We start from the raw sequence: 12,145 nt of genomic DNA, 5'->3' as shown, positions 1-12,145 counted from the left end.
ATATGCATTATTGACATTTTCTATCAATAAATTTGAGCACAGCTCAAAGATAATTATGGTAAGACATTGAAGACAAATGTGAGGAAAGCAATGCAAAATGAATCTAGAGAAAGTTTGTGGAGCATCTTGTGTTCTTTCAAATATGACCTACAATAGTAAGTCCAGCCCTCTCTCCTCTCCCTGCACAGGTTGGTAATAACTAGTAGCAGCAGACTATGATCTCAGAGGTCAACTCCCACCACAAACATAATGTGCGCTAAAGCAATTAGTGCAGAATGCACACTACTGATTACATAACAAGTACTCAAACCCACGTGCTTAGAATGAATGTCATGTTGTAGTGACGGTCGCCTGCCACCAAGTGTCATGTTAGAGTCAAACAGTGAGATAGTCAGAGTCACAGAGAGAGGAAGAGAAAGAGAGAACTGGACTTACTGAGGCAGGCACACAAATACAGACAGTGAAAGATGTTTTACACGTCCATTCACAATAATCTATTTAGTCCTTAAACGATCATATTATCAGTTTACATTCCTCCTGATGCACCATAGGAATGCACTACTGTTTTTGGTTTGTTGTGTTCTGTCATGGTTCTCTTGTGTAGCCAATGAGCTACGACTGCATTTCGTGTTGCAAAATGACAATAACTTATCCCTGAAAGTGAGAGAGTCAAAACCCAACATAACGAAAAGGTTCATGGGGATGTTTGAGTGGTTTAGCAGATTTCATCTCATTGTTTTGGCTACTTTATTAAAGTCACTCATGCTGCTCTTGTCGTCATCAATTCCAGCCAAAGCAAGAAGCAGTTTTAGGCTGAAAAGCTCCATATTGTCCAAAGAATATAGCTTTTAGCTCTGATTTTGGTCTCTGCCTGCTCCTGCTAAATGCTGCACTATTTTCACCAGCTGGGGAGCTGCAAAGTCTGGTGATAATTCTCCATCAAGTTCATCACTACGAGCGACCCCTTTCACACCGTCACATTGTTATTATAGATTGTCGTTACTTACGTTGTTATTCTAAAAAATATTGATTTAAAGCTGCTTCGATCACATTCAGCGGCAGTTTCACGCGTGTCAGGTGTAGCTTTGTTAAATGATGAAACGCTATTAACTCTACACCAACATGATGAGGTTTATTTTAAATTCTACCACAGCAGCAGCTCCCCCTCCCTCTCTCCATCCTCCGGCCCCTCATACACAGTGGAGTTTTGTTTCTCACAATATTGATTCTTTAATGTTTAGTTGATGGAGTGCTTTGTGTTGGTCAGCATTTTCACCAACTGCTGACTGTGTGCTGCCAGTTATTTCCACCTGCTTCAGGCTGCACACTCCGGTGTTTTCTGCAACATATCTCTCTCCAAAGATTTTACCAAGTCAGAAGTCAGAAAGCTTAACAAAATAGGGGGCAGGGGCAGTGGCTGCATTCAAGTTTGTTCATGCTTTTCTGAGAGGTCAGACATGATATGAACCTCCTCAGGAGAATTTCATTAATTTCTTTCCCTTAAAGGCCTAATTGCCAAGACTACTTAACCCAATGTACTGTATATTTTGTAGCACACATCAAACCACTTTTTTTTCTGAAAGACACATACAGTATGAAAACTTCGCCAGCCTTTTCCCTTTTAGACACAAAATGATCAAGAGTCTATACATCTGTTTGCAAAAACACCACCATCATCCTATATTCTCCCAGAAAGCATAATTAGCAGCTACTGACACATTTGGGCAATCACCAAAACACTGCATGCCTTTCATACAGAAGGCAAGAGACTGAAGGCAAAGTTAAAAGTTTTTCATAGCAGGTTCATAATGAAAACATCCATCTCATGATATTTACATTTGCCTAGTTAACTAGTATTTAATCGAGTTGAAATGGCATAATGACATAACACTTACTCATTATGATACGATTTGTAATGATACCAACTGTACCATCATTTATACCTATTTCAGCTGCTAGTGCTATTTTTTCTACCGCCATTTCATATTGGCGCAAATGACAATACAATATTTGCAATTTTGTTGATTGACATATTTAATGTCCCAAAACAACACATCATTTAAATGCACCTATAAAAGCACATTTTACTCCTCAGTTGCCTGCTTCATATATGGCTAAACATAGAGGTCCTTTGCACATATCTTCAATGGAATAATTCAATAAACCATAAGTGCGAACAGCATATCATCTGTAAAGTTTTAAATAGATATCCCAAATAATTTTGGGCTGTATTGATGAGACCAGACAAAGACTCTGTGAGGCTAACTGCTTTGAGCTTAATGCTAACATCACCATGCTAACATGTTGATGCTAAACAAGTATAACGTTTACCATCTTAGTTTAGCGTGATAGCATGCTAACATTTGCATGGGTTAGGGTTCATTTCTCCGTCTGTGAAAGAACAGAAGTGCATGATCTAATAGGACAATATTTAGGATAGATGCTTGGTTGCAGTTAGTTTAATGTGTTGATTATGACTTGTCTGTCGGGCCACATACAGTATATGTGTGCTTGCTGTGATCTGACGCCCTTGTCGGCAGGATTACATAAACTGATACAGAATGCTTAAATAGGATCTGACAATTCTATTGATAAATCAATAAATCATCTGATGACTGGGCAGAGAGATTCCCTGCTGTCTAGAACAGAACTGTGTCTTACCATTACACTCTGAACAGGCCACAGTGTGATATTCAGTGACCCAGTTCTGCCGTTTCTGCTGAAAAATTGGTGGATTTAATTCTTCTATTCTGTTTGTACATCTATAGGACCATATATACAACACTGACACACAGATACTGTAAGAGAACGACACAGAGCTAGGTCTAAGACCACACCTGAGAGCCTTTATCGGGTTTGTGCTAAAAGCAACCCACTTGTTTTACACATACACACTCGTGTTCTCACACTCACACACACACACTGTGGAACAGAATCTAGGAGCATGGCTTCTTCACTTTTTGCTTTGCAGGGTTTGTCTGCTGCTCTAATCATTTGGTTTCACCGAGTTTCTTTTAACGCAGCGCTAGCCTACATACAGTATGTCTAATTCTTCAGCCTTTAGCACATTGGCCTCATTTCACTGTGGGTTGAAAATTGATTTTTATGGCAAAAAATGTAGCTCAACAGTTCATGCCTTCAAACACATGAAGTAGGACAGTAAACACTGCTGGCTGCTCCAATAAAACATACTGTCCTTGTTGTAGAGACTCAACTTTTTACTCTATGATTACAAAGCTGAAGGAAAAGTCCACACCAACAACACTGCTGTTCCACTAGCTTCTTTTCCTTCCTCTCTCTCTAAAACGTTGTCTGCACTGGACAGTAACGGTGTATGTGAACACCTTTTTAGTTGAATTCAAACTGATATTAAATAGTTTTTGTCGGCTACTGCATCGCTCTATAAATCCCATGACCAGTGTTATCCCTCGCAAATGGCTGGGTCATAAACTGGATAACACCCTTCAAGTGTGTACGTTCTATGAGTGTAACGAGTGACATTCACGTTGGGTGGTTAAACTTTAAACTTGTCGGGTATTATGCCTTATGTAGTAGTAGCCAGTGTTGTAGTTCCCGAGATCGGTCTTGGTCCAGAGACTGGTCTCAAATGCCAGACGCTGGAACAACCGGAGTAATTGGTGCTGTGATATTACTTTTTGTTAATAAAGTTTGGGAGGGAAACTTTGTAAACTCTACCCGAACAAAAGAAAAAGAAGCAAAAAGGGAGAAGAGGGAGAGTAATGAAAGCCGAAGGCTATTGCCACTTTAAGTAAAATATGTGAGTACTTCTTCCACTTTACTGATTGTAGGTTTCTGTCTGTTCTTAATGTCAACCACCTGTGCTTCTGTCTGTCTCCTTGTCCTCTTTTTGTCCCTCTTATCCTCTGGTAATCTCTCTCATACTCTACTTCTTTCTTTTGTCATCCCTCCATCCGTCCATCTTTGCCACCACGGCCTTATCTGTTCTTCCTCGCTGCCCCTCTCTTATGGCCTCTCGGCTCATACCTTTTAATGTCATGATCTTTAGCAGCCAATGATTTTCCATAGCGAAAGGTGGCCTGACCTTTTCGTCAAAGCCTTCTTTCCGAACCCTCCTAATACAAGGAGGCAGGTTGTTGTGAGAATCAGGCTCCGGGCTGCGGTCTCCAGTGATGGCAGGATGTGAACTGTATACAAAATGTTTGGGAAAATGGCTAATATATAAAGTAGAATTTATGAAGGGAAAAAGCCAAGGGCCAGTTCAGACCCCTGGATCGATTTTTAATCTTGTGAGTCTGCTCAGTCAGAAGGGGTGATTGAAGTTTAAAAAAGCTCTGAAAGGCCCACTGAACACCAAACAGCAGACGGTCAGTTAGAGAAGGTGGAGACAGTGGAACATCAAGCAGCCAAACATCAGCTGTTTATCCTCAGGAGTTGGTAGAGAAGGAGTTTTTGAATATTGGACTGGACTAACATGCAGCAGGCGGACTCAACAGCACATTCTCACACCAATGCTTCAAATAACGCAGCTTTGTCTGTGGCAGTAAGCTCATAACTATGACACTATACGTATATAAATATTCAAAATAAATGTAGGTGGCTTTAAAACCAATATTTGCCCAGAATGTTCAAAATCTTACACTAATGTCATAACAATGGAGACTGACAGGTATCAGGAGTGAAGGTTTTGATAATAATTGTACATTTGTTAGTAATACATACTTTAAATGTAATGATTATGATATTGGCCCGGATATAAGATGACTCTGATAAAGAGATCACTCTCCCTTTTCCAGCGTTTGAAAATATTCTCTCTCGCAATTTTTTTTTGACTGTCATTTGAACTTTTTGAATATCTGTAATAACTGTAATTCTTGTCAGTTTGACAGATGATTCAGTCAGCGGTGTGTTTCTGCAGTAAAAGCATCTGAAGATTGCAATTTGTTTTGACGCGTCAGGAATGTATTTTTCTTCCCAAGCAGAAGCATCAACATAATGGCCACAGACAGCCCATAATGCAACACTCTCGTTTGGAGCTGGCGTTGCATCGGTACTCACTTTATCTGAAAGAACCTGCTGATTTAAATATGTAAATGTGCAGTCCCTGACAACAGCTTGTGTGTAGCTAGCAGCTAAAGCTGCATGGCCACAACACTGTGTGACAATTCATTTGAGGGACAACATGTAGCTCTGTGGTTCTCTATGTGAAAACAACTGAGCGGAGCCACAACAACGTGGAATTTCAGTTGCAATAACATGAGTGGATGACTCCAATAATATAAAGCTATAATTTAGTAAGGTAAGTGCATTCATTATTAAATCTAGGTAATGAATAACTCATTCGTGCTCACTAATTATCCAGACCTACCCTTGATACCTGCAGAGCTCTGAATGGTTGAGATATATTTAAATAGTGTTTCTGACCTCCACAGTGTAGTTAATGAAATAATGACTCAACTGCAATTTCTATGCTGTGGACAGAATTGAGAAAGATGGAAAAAGCACAGCAGAGAGAAAGGAGCTGGCAACAGGAATGAAGAGAGTTTACCGATTAGTCACCAGTGCTCATGTCTGCTGCCTTCTGGCTCAACTGATTACCACTAATGGACCTGTGGTTATAATGTCGGTCTACCACAGATTTACAGTGTCAGAATGACTTCTATCTGCATCCAATAAGGTTATTAAATAAACTCAATTAAGATAATAGTGGCAGAGCTGACCTGAACACATTTACACTGACTGTAAAAACAGACATGTTTGGTGGTTCAAAGTCGGTAGTCGCCTCCTCCGACAGATGACGGTAATCTGTAAATGTTATATGATCTCCAATGATTAGTCTGAAGTAAATTATGACAGCCTTTAGGGGAAAATAACATGAATGTGTGCTTTCAATCGGCCCTGTGCATGCACATATTGTCAATCAAAGCTAAAGGATTTAATGGAGATTTATAAAAGTAAAATCTATTTTAAGGAGCAGAGGCTTTTAACTTTTGCTCTCTGTTCGTTTTTACGTTTTTTCTTTTATTTGTAGCACAGCTGATATCAGAACAGAAACTTTGTCCAGAAACTGGACTCGATGTCGGTGGATAATAACTAATATTTCAGTGGCATTTAATGTCGATATATTTTTCACATGTGAAAGGTTAAACTTTCTTTGCGAAAGCGCTGGAGGAAAACAAGTGTTACACAAGGGTTTAAAAGGTGCCACTGCAGAAATGGTTCATAGTTGCTTGGTCAGGTAAAAGAAACTCACTTCATGGTGCTTCTCTATTGACAACAAATGGCAGACTTTGGCTTTAAAATACCACAAAGCCAAATTACAAGAGTCAAACGGGTCAATTTACAATGTGTTAATCTCAATAAAGTTGAAATTTACATGTGAAACTCAAAGTAATTTAATTAAACTACATAGAAATAAAACGTGCCTGATGCAAAAGTGATATTCTTTTCAAAATGTTATCATCATCATGGCTTGCCAATTTACTGGGTTTTTTTATTTTATAATTTTATTGCTAGATTTCAGCACCTCGGGGTCTTTTATGCAGCTGTCTATTCAGTATTTACCTCGGACTTGAAGCTCAGCGGTGTAGATTTTTTTATTTATTTTTGACTCTCTTATTTTTTGAATGTTGAAAGTCCAAAGACAAGTGTCCTCTGAAGCTGTTAGCAGTCCCATTGCATGTGTAGATCTGTGGGAAAAAACATGGAAATGTAAATCAATCTATATTCCACTAAGTGATGTTTATTTTTCAAGGTATTATCACGTCCCTTTAAAGGTTTTGAACTTTTTAAAGGTCTACTATTTGCAAACTTCATTGATCATTAGCAGTGTGCGAGGGTGCGTATTATTAAGTCTGGCATTCAAGGCAATTGTCAGAGGGATTAAGGCCCCCAAAGCTCAGGTACTGACTCACCGTGGCAATTAAGATAAAAATGGATGTATTTTTACTTTTCCACCGTGCTGCTGCCTGGTTCGCCTGGTCTCATCAGTCTCACTGCGCCTCATTATGTTCACTGTGATTCATAGAGATCGACGACCGCACAAAATGACCCTGCACAGTACAGTATGTGCTGTCTAAGAAAGCTATACTTGGATTATACAAGAATTGACTTCATGTCGTGTAGTCCTCTGAACCAGACTGAACGTTGTGCTAAAGGTATATACCACCAAACACGTGTTTTAAAGCTCACACGTTCACTACTGGAAGGCTTGAAAAGTGGCTCGTTTGGAACATACCAAGCTTATACAAGTTTCTGTTGATTTCTTTGAGACTAGAAGCGACAAACTTTATTTAATCTTCAGGAGATGAGTGCTTGAAAGTCACAGGTAGGATTTTTGTTTATTATTCCTGTATCAGTGCAGCGAGCAAGAGAAAGGGAGGAAGAGGGGGGAAAAAAGATGCACAGAGACAGAAAGCAAAAAAAGAGAGAGAGACGGACGCAGACGGATAGTGATTCTGGATAAAGGAGGCGGATTAAAAAAATAAAAACCCAAGGAGAGACTAACAGAGAGAGATGAAAAGAGAGATTGAGAGTGAAAGAGTTCTCCACACGCTGATATCCAGGTCACCTCAAAGTGCTAAGAAAACCCAAAAGCTAAGTCTCGTCCTGGGCAGACGGCCAAGTGTGACCTGCCCCTCCACTCCTTCCATTAACACCCCTCCCTCAACCGATTTAATGCAACCGCAGAAAGTGTACTATATTAAACATTGGCAGCTTAAATACGTGTCCCCATTAACACTTCAGAAGTGGATTATGAATCACCAATAACGAAGCGGCCTAATTTTTTCTTGTTCTCGAGTTATCAGTCATTGTTTCCATCAAAGGTTTACAGGCCCCGGGAGGGGACAGCGTGGGAGAAGTCGGCCCCACCAGATTAATTGGAAATTGGGAGTTGAATGAGAAGTGGAATTAAGTTTTCGAAACAGAGTAAGATAGTGAGTGGAAACAAAGAAAGAAAGTAAGAAACAAAGGAGCCACTGTTCCAGAAATACAAGTCTGTGTGTGTGACTTTTATGTTGTTGCTTCAACCAGAAGAGCAGGATCTGGTTTCTACAGCTTGGGGGGGAAATTCATTTCATTTGTTGGATCATCCATAGTTAATGTGTGGAGCATTCATTAATCTATTGTTATAAGATATTTTTACAATCAGCTTCTGCCTGAAAGACGAGCAAAATAATCTGGTTGATTTAAATTGTATTGGATGGCAAAAAAACAAATCTCCCAAGTCTTATTCCAGCACACAAAGTTAAATGAACCAACAGTAAAACTGATAAAACAAACATGGCACTGACTCCAGAAAGTAACTAATGAACTTCATTATTCAAATCGTCCCTACAACAAAAGCTCTCGCTAAAGCTGCTACTAAAGTTAGCTTTTTGGTTCTTGAAGTGTTCATCAGATGGCCATACAGCTTCCCCCTCACACCTTTCTAAAATCGGGATTGGGCGGCCTGTGTCTTACAAATGTTGTACAATTTGTACAACAAAACTATACACTGTTAAGGCAACAATACACAAAGCTACGTTTTTAGGTTACATTATTTAATGTCTTGGCAACAAAAGTACGTCATTTGGTTGAACTTTTTAACGTCAGGTGTAGGCAACAGAATTTGATTATCAATTTAACTTTATCATTAGGTAACAATTATTAACAGTTATACGTTTTAATTCTAGGTTCAAGAAACAAAACTACGTTGTTAGATTGAACTAATAAGCGTTTGCACATTTCTGTTAGACCAGGCTGCTTAAAGGACTTGCACCCGGTTTGTTTTGATTAAGCCCGAATATCAGAAAAGCATCAAGTGTATCACATTTGCTTCGATTAGTACATCCCAACTGCTCTACTGTACTACTGTCAATAGTCCTGTCTGTAGGCGTGTGTTTACATGCACTCTGGTATCCTGGTTAGTTTTAGCTTTTTGAAGTATGGCTCTTATGTGTCACACGCGTTAACACCATATTCTGGTTCCCTAGCTATACAAATGATCAGATATAGAAGCTACTGTATATCCAGTACAGTAGTAAATGAAGCAGAGTTCAGACATCCAACATCTGTCTGTCCGGCTGACACGGAGCTGACTTGAGAATTAAGATTGTTAGAAATATTAAAGTTGTATTTCCAAGGTCTCCATTACATGCCGAGAATGTCCAAAATATTAAATTATTTTTTATTGTCTATATTTGTATTTAACTTAAATCTGTTAAGTTAAATATGTCAAATTTACATCCAAACTTAAATCACTTACTCTGCTAAAAATAGTCAAAATATGTCAAAAATTGTAATACTGGAATTAACACTATAAACTACCCGCCAACCGCTTTTAAAATAATCATGTAAATGTTTTTGTATGTATTTTTTTTTTTCAACATTATATATAAGCAAGTAACACCCCAAAGAAAACAAATCTTTTTACGCCTTTCATTTCAGACCTCTTTGCCCTCAGTCAATTGGCTTTTCTGGAGTTCGTATTAAGTAATTTATTGTCTAGACAGGGAGTGTTTCCTCTGATACAGAGTGAGTTTTTCCCCAGCAGTTGATATATTTGTTTAGCCACTGGTATTGATCTGCAAACCCTATCAACCCTCTGCAGATGGAGATATTGTGCCGCCGTGCAGCAAAATCTTACTTATTTCTCCTTTTTAAAGCAAAGCAGAATGAGGTTGAATTAAGAAAGTCAACAGGCAGGGAGACAGACGGACAGACAGGTAATCGCATGCACGGTATAGCGCCGACAAGGCGAGCAGAAGGTCACATTACTTCAGAGACAAACAGTTGGGTAGTGTAATAGGCAGACAGGCATTTACTCAGGAAGGGTCGGTTAATCACGGAAGGATTTCCTGTGCAGGCGAACAGGACGGAGCGATCAGAACGGCGCGTTTCTGAAAGGTTGCATTATCCTGAGTGCTGCAGTGACAAAGACTCTGAGGTGAGGATGCTGGTGTTGTCACGGGAGGCCTCTGAGAATGCAGGCTGAAAGAAACACATAACGAGAGTGTTTTGCATTGTCTTGATGTCCACACTGTGACACAAAGGTCAACAGAGCACCTCTCCTCACCCGAGTTCATCACATTTTTCTTAGTACAGTTTTGATGAAAGGGAGCTTGTTTTAAAAAAAAAAAAGGGTCTTTTTAATTCCTAAAAAATACACCAAACACACCCGTGATCAAATGGAAGGGGCGAGTCACAACATAGCAAAACAAATACAGGACTTGAAACTGCAATTTAAAGCTGCACATATCATTTTTATATGAACAGTGATGAATGCATAGAGAATTATGACTCAACTCTGCGGTTCTTGACAAACTTTAGAGACCCAAACGATACCCAGCTGCCCTTCTGGTTGGCCCACATGCCCCTCTGGTCGGTGCCACTCTGATTTGGTATTTGGGTAAAAAATGAAGCCTCATAGAAGAGGTTCCCGTTCTTCACTGAAGACCCTCATAAAGTCTGTGCAATTACGTTTCGAGAGAAGCATATTTTCTCCCAGATTACGGTCCGTTTGAAACATGTGGTAGCGTTGTAAATTAAAACAACAAAAATACAAACAATTGTTTATGTTTAGGCTGTTGTGCCTAAAAACTGTGCTTCTGTGTTTACTGAATTTGTTTTTCAAGATTAATTTATGTTCATTTAACCTTTATTTTACCTGGGTTATTACTATTGAGATTAAAAATCTTTTTTTCGAGTGAGACCTGGCCAAGACTGCAGTAGAAAAAGTTCCACATGAGTCTTCTTCACATTTGATATTCCCTCATCACATCTTAAAGAAACATTCCGCTGCCATAAATGGAAATGAGACACCCAGACAGGCTTTTACCGTTAATTTGATGGTCATTTTCTTCTCGGGTAATGACTTCCCGAGAAATGAGTGTTGGTATGACACACGTTCGCAAACACCATAAATACACAATACACAATATATTGGACACACTCAGTGGAGAGCGAGGAAATCCCAGAGGTCAGCCATCTTGGCTCTGCTGATGAAATGATGGTGGGGTTTTCCGTTCTGTGGAAACACTGAACAACCAGCTCAGTGCCAGTAAGTGTTAACTTCACGTATTATGGAAACTTCTAAATGTAGCATGATGCATTATACAACATATTTTACATTAAATATGAATGCCGTTTTAGCAACAAATCAATACAGTCAGTAATGTCTAGATACTTATTATTTATTCACACTTATTTTAAGCTTTAAATTTTGGATTAAATCACCAAAGATTTTAAGTAAAAGGTGTTTAATAGTTAATAGTACTATTACCAGTTCATTACGATGAAACTATACAATCATTTGTCAAAGGAATAGTTCAGATTTTTGGGAAATATCCTTAATTGCTTTCCCCCCTTAAATCCTTGTCATTTTTACATTTGTCTTTGGAGCAAATTAAATAAACAGGATACAACATGTTAATTAGTAGTCTTTAATGGTGGTAAGCCATGCTAACAGGATGGCAATATTGTTCAGTTCGTCCAGTTTGAACAGCTGTTGGATAGAATATTGTGACATTTTTTGCAGACATGTCCTCTAGATTAATTAAAATAACTTTGGTTATCCTTTAACTTTTCCTATTGCGCCATCATCAGATCTTTTGGTTTTTGATCAAATACCTTTTTTAGGGGTGATTTGGACCTTTTCAGGAGCACTTGGATCCACACTTCTTCAGTTATCCAGTCAGTGGCCAGAGTTGTAGCCTGTGTCGGGTTTTAAACTGCATCATCATAGTGGATGGAAGTGTTTGAGGTGAACCCCACTGGACGACATGGTCAGGCAGTGGCATTGAAGGTCAGATCTGTTGTTGGACATAGTTGAAGGTGGTGAAGCTGGTGTTGGTGTAGGATTTCCTGACAGGAACACACAGACCTTTGACAGTGACCTGAATAACAAACTTCATAGTGTGCCAATGCGCTTTCAAAAACATTGAAAAGTTAGCAGACTATTAATACCCGTACAGTATATGTTACCTGAGCGAATCTACATCCTTCAGTATGGATACTTTTATTGGTAAAGCTTCCTAGGAAGCAGCCATTTCTGTAATCACACAGCTGTCAACATTTCTAATGACAGCATAGATATAACATTGACAATATGCGTCACTTATAATGTAAACGAATCCAAATTGATCTCAAAACGTTCGGTTTTTGAGAACAGAAATGTGCCGCAGTG

General features: G+C 39.1%; 1 protein-coding gene across 2 annotated transcripts in view; it reads left to right on the top strand.

Annotated features, from left to right (window-relative positions):
* The window catches only part of LOC116395235 (rho GTPase-activating protein 7), a 78,915-nt gene that overhangs the window by 33,622 nt on the left and 33,148 nt on the right, over positions 1-12,145 (top strand). The window lies entirely within an intron of this gene.

Source organism: Anarrhichthys ocellatus, unplaced genomic scaffold (assembly GCF_004355925.1).
Source record: "Anarrhichthys ocellatus isolate YVR2014 unplaced genomic scaffold, GSC_Weel_1.0 scaffold45, whole genome shotgun sequence".
NCBI classification, from domain to species: Eukaryota; Metazoa; Chordata; class Actinopteri; order Perciformes; family Anarhichadidae; genus Anarrhichthys; species Anarrhichthys ocellatus.
This window is presented reverse-complemented; position numbering and strand designations above follow the sequence as displayed.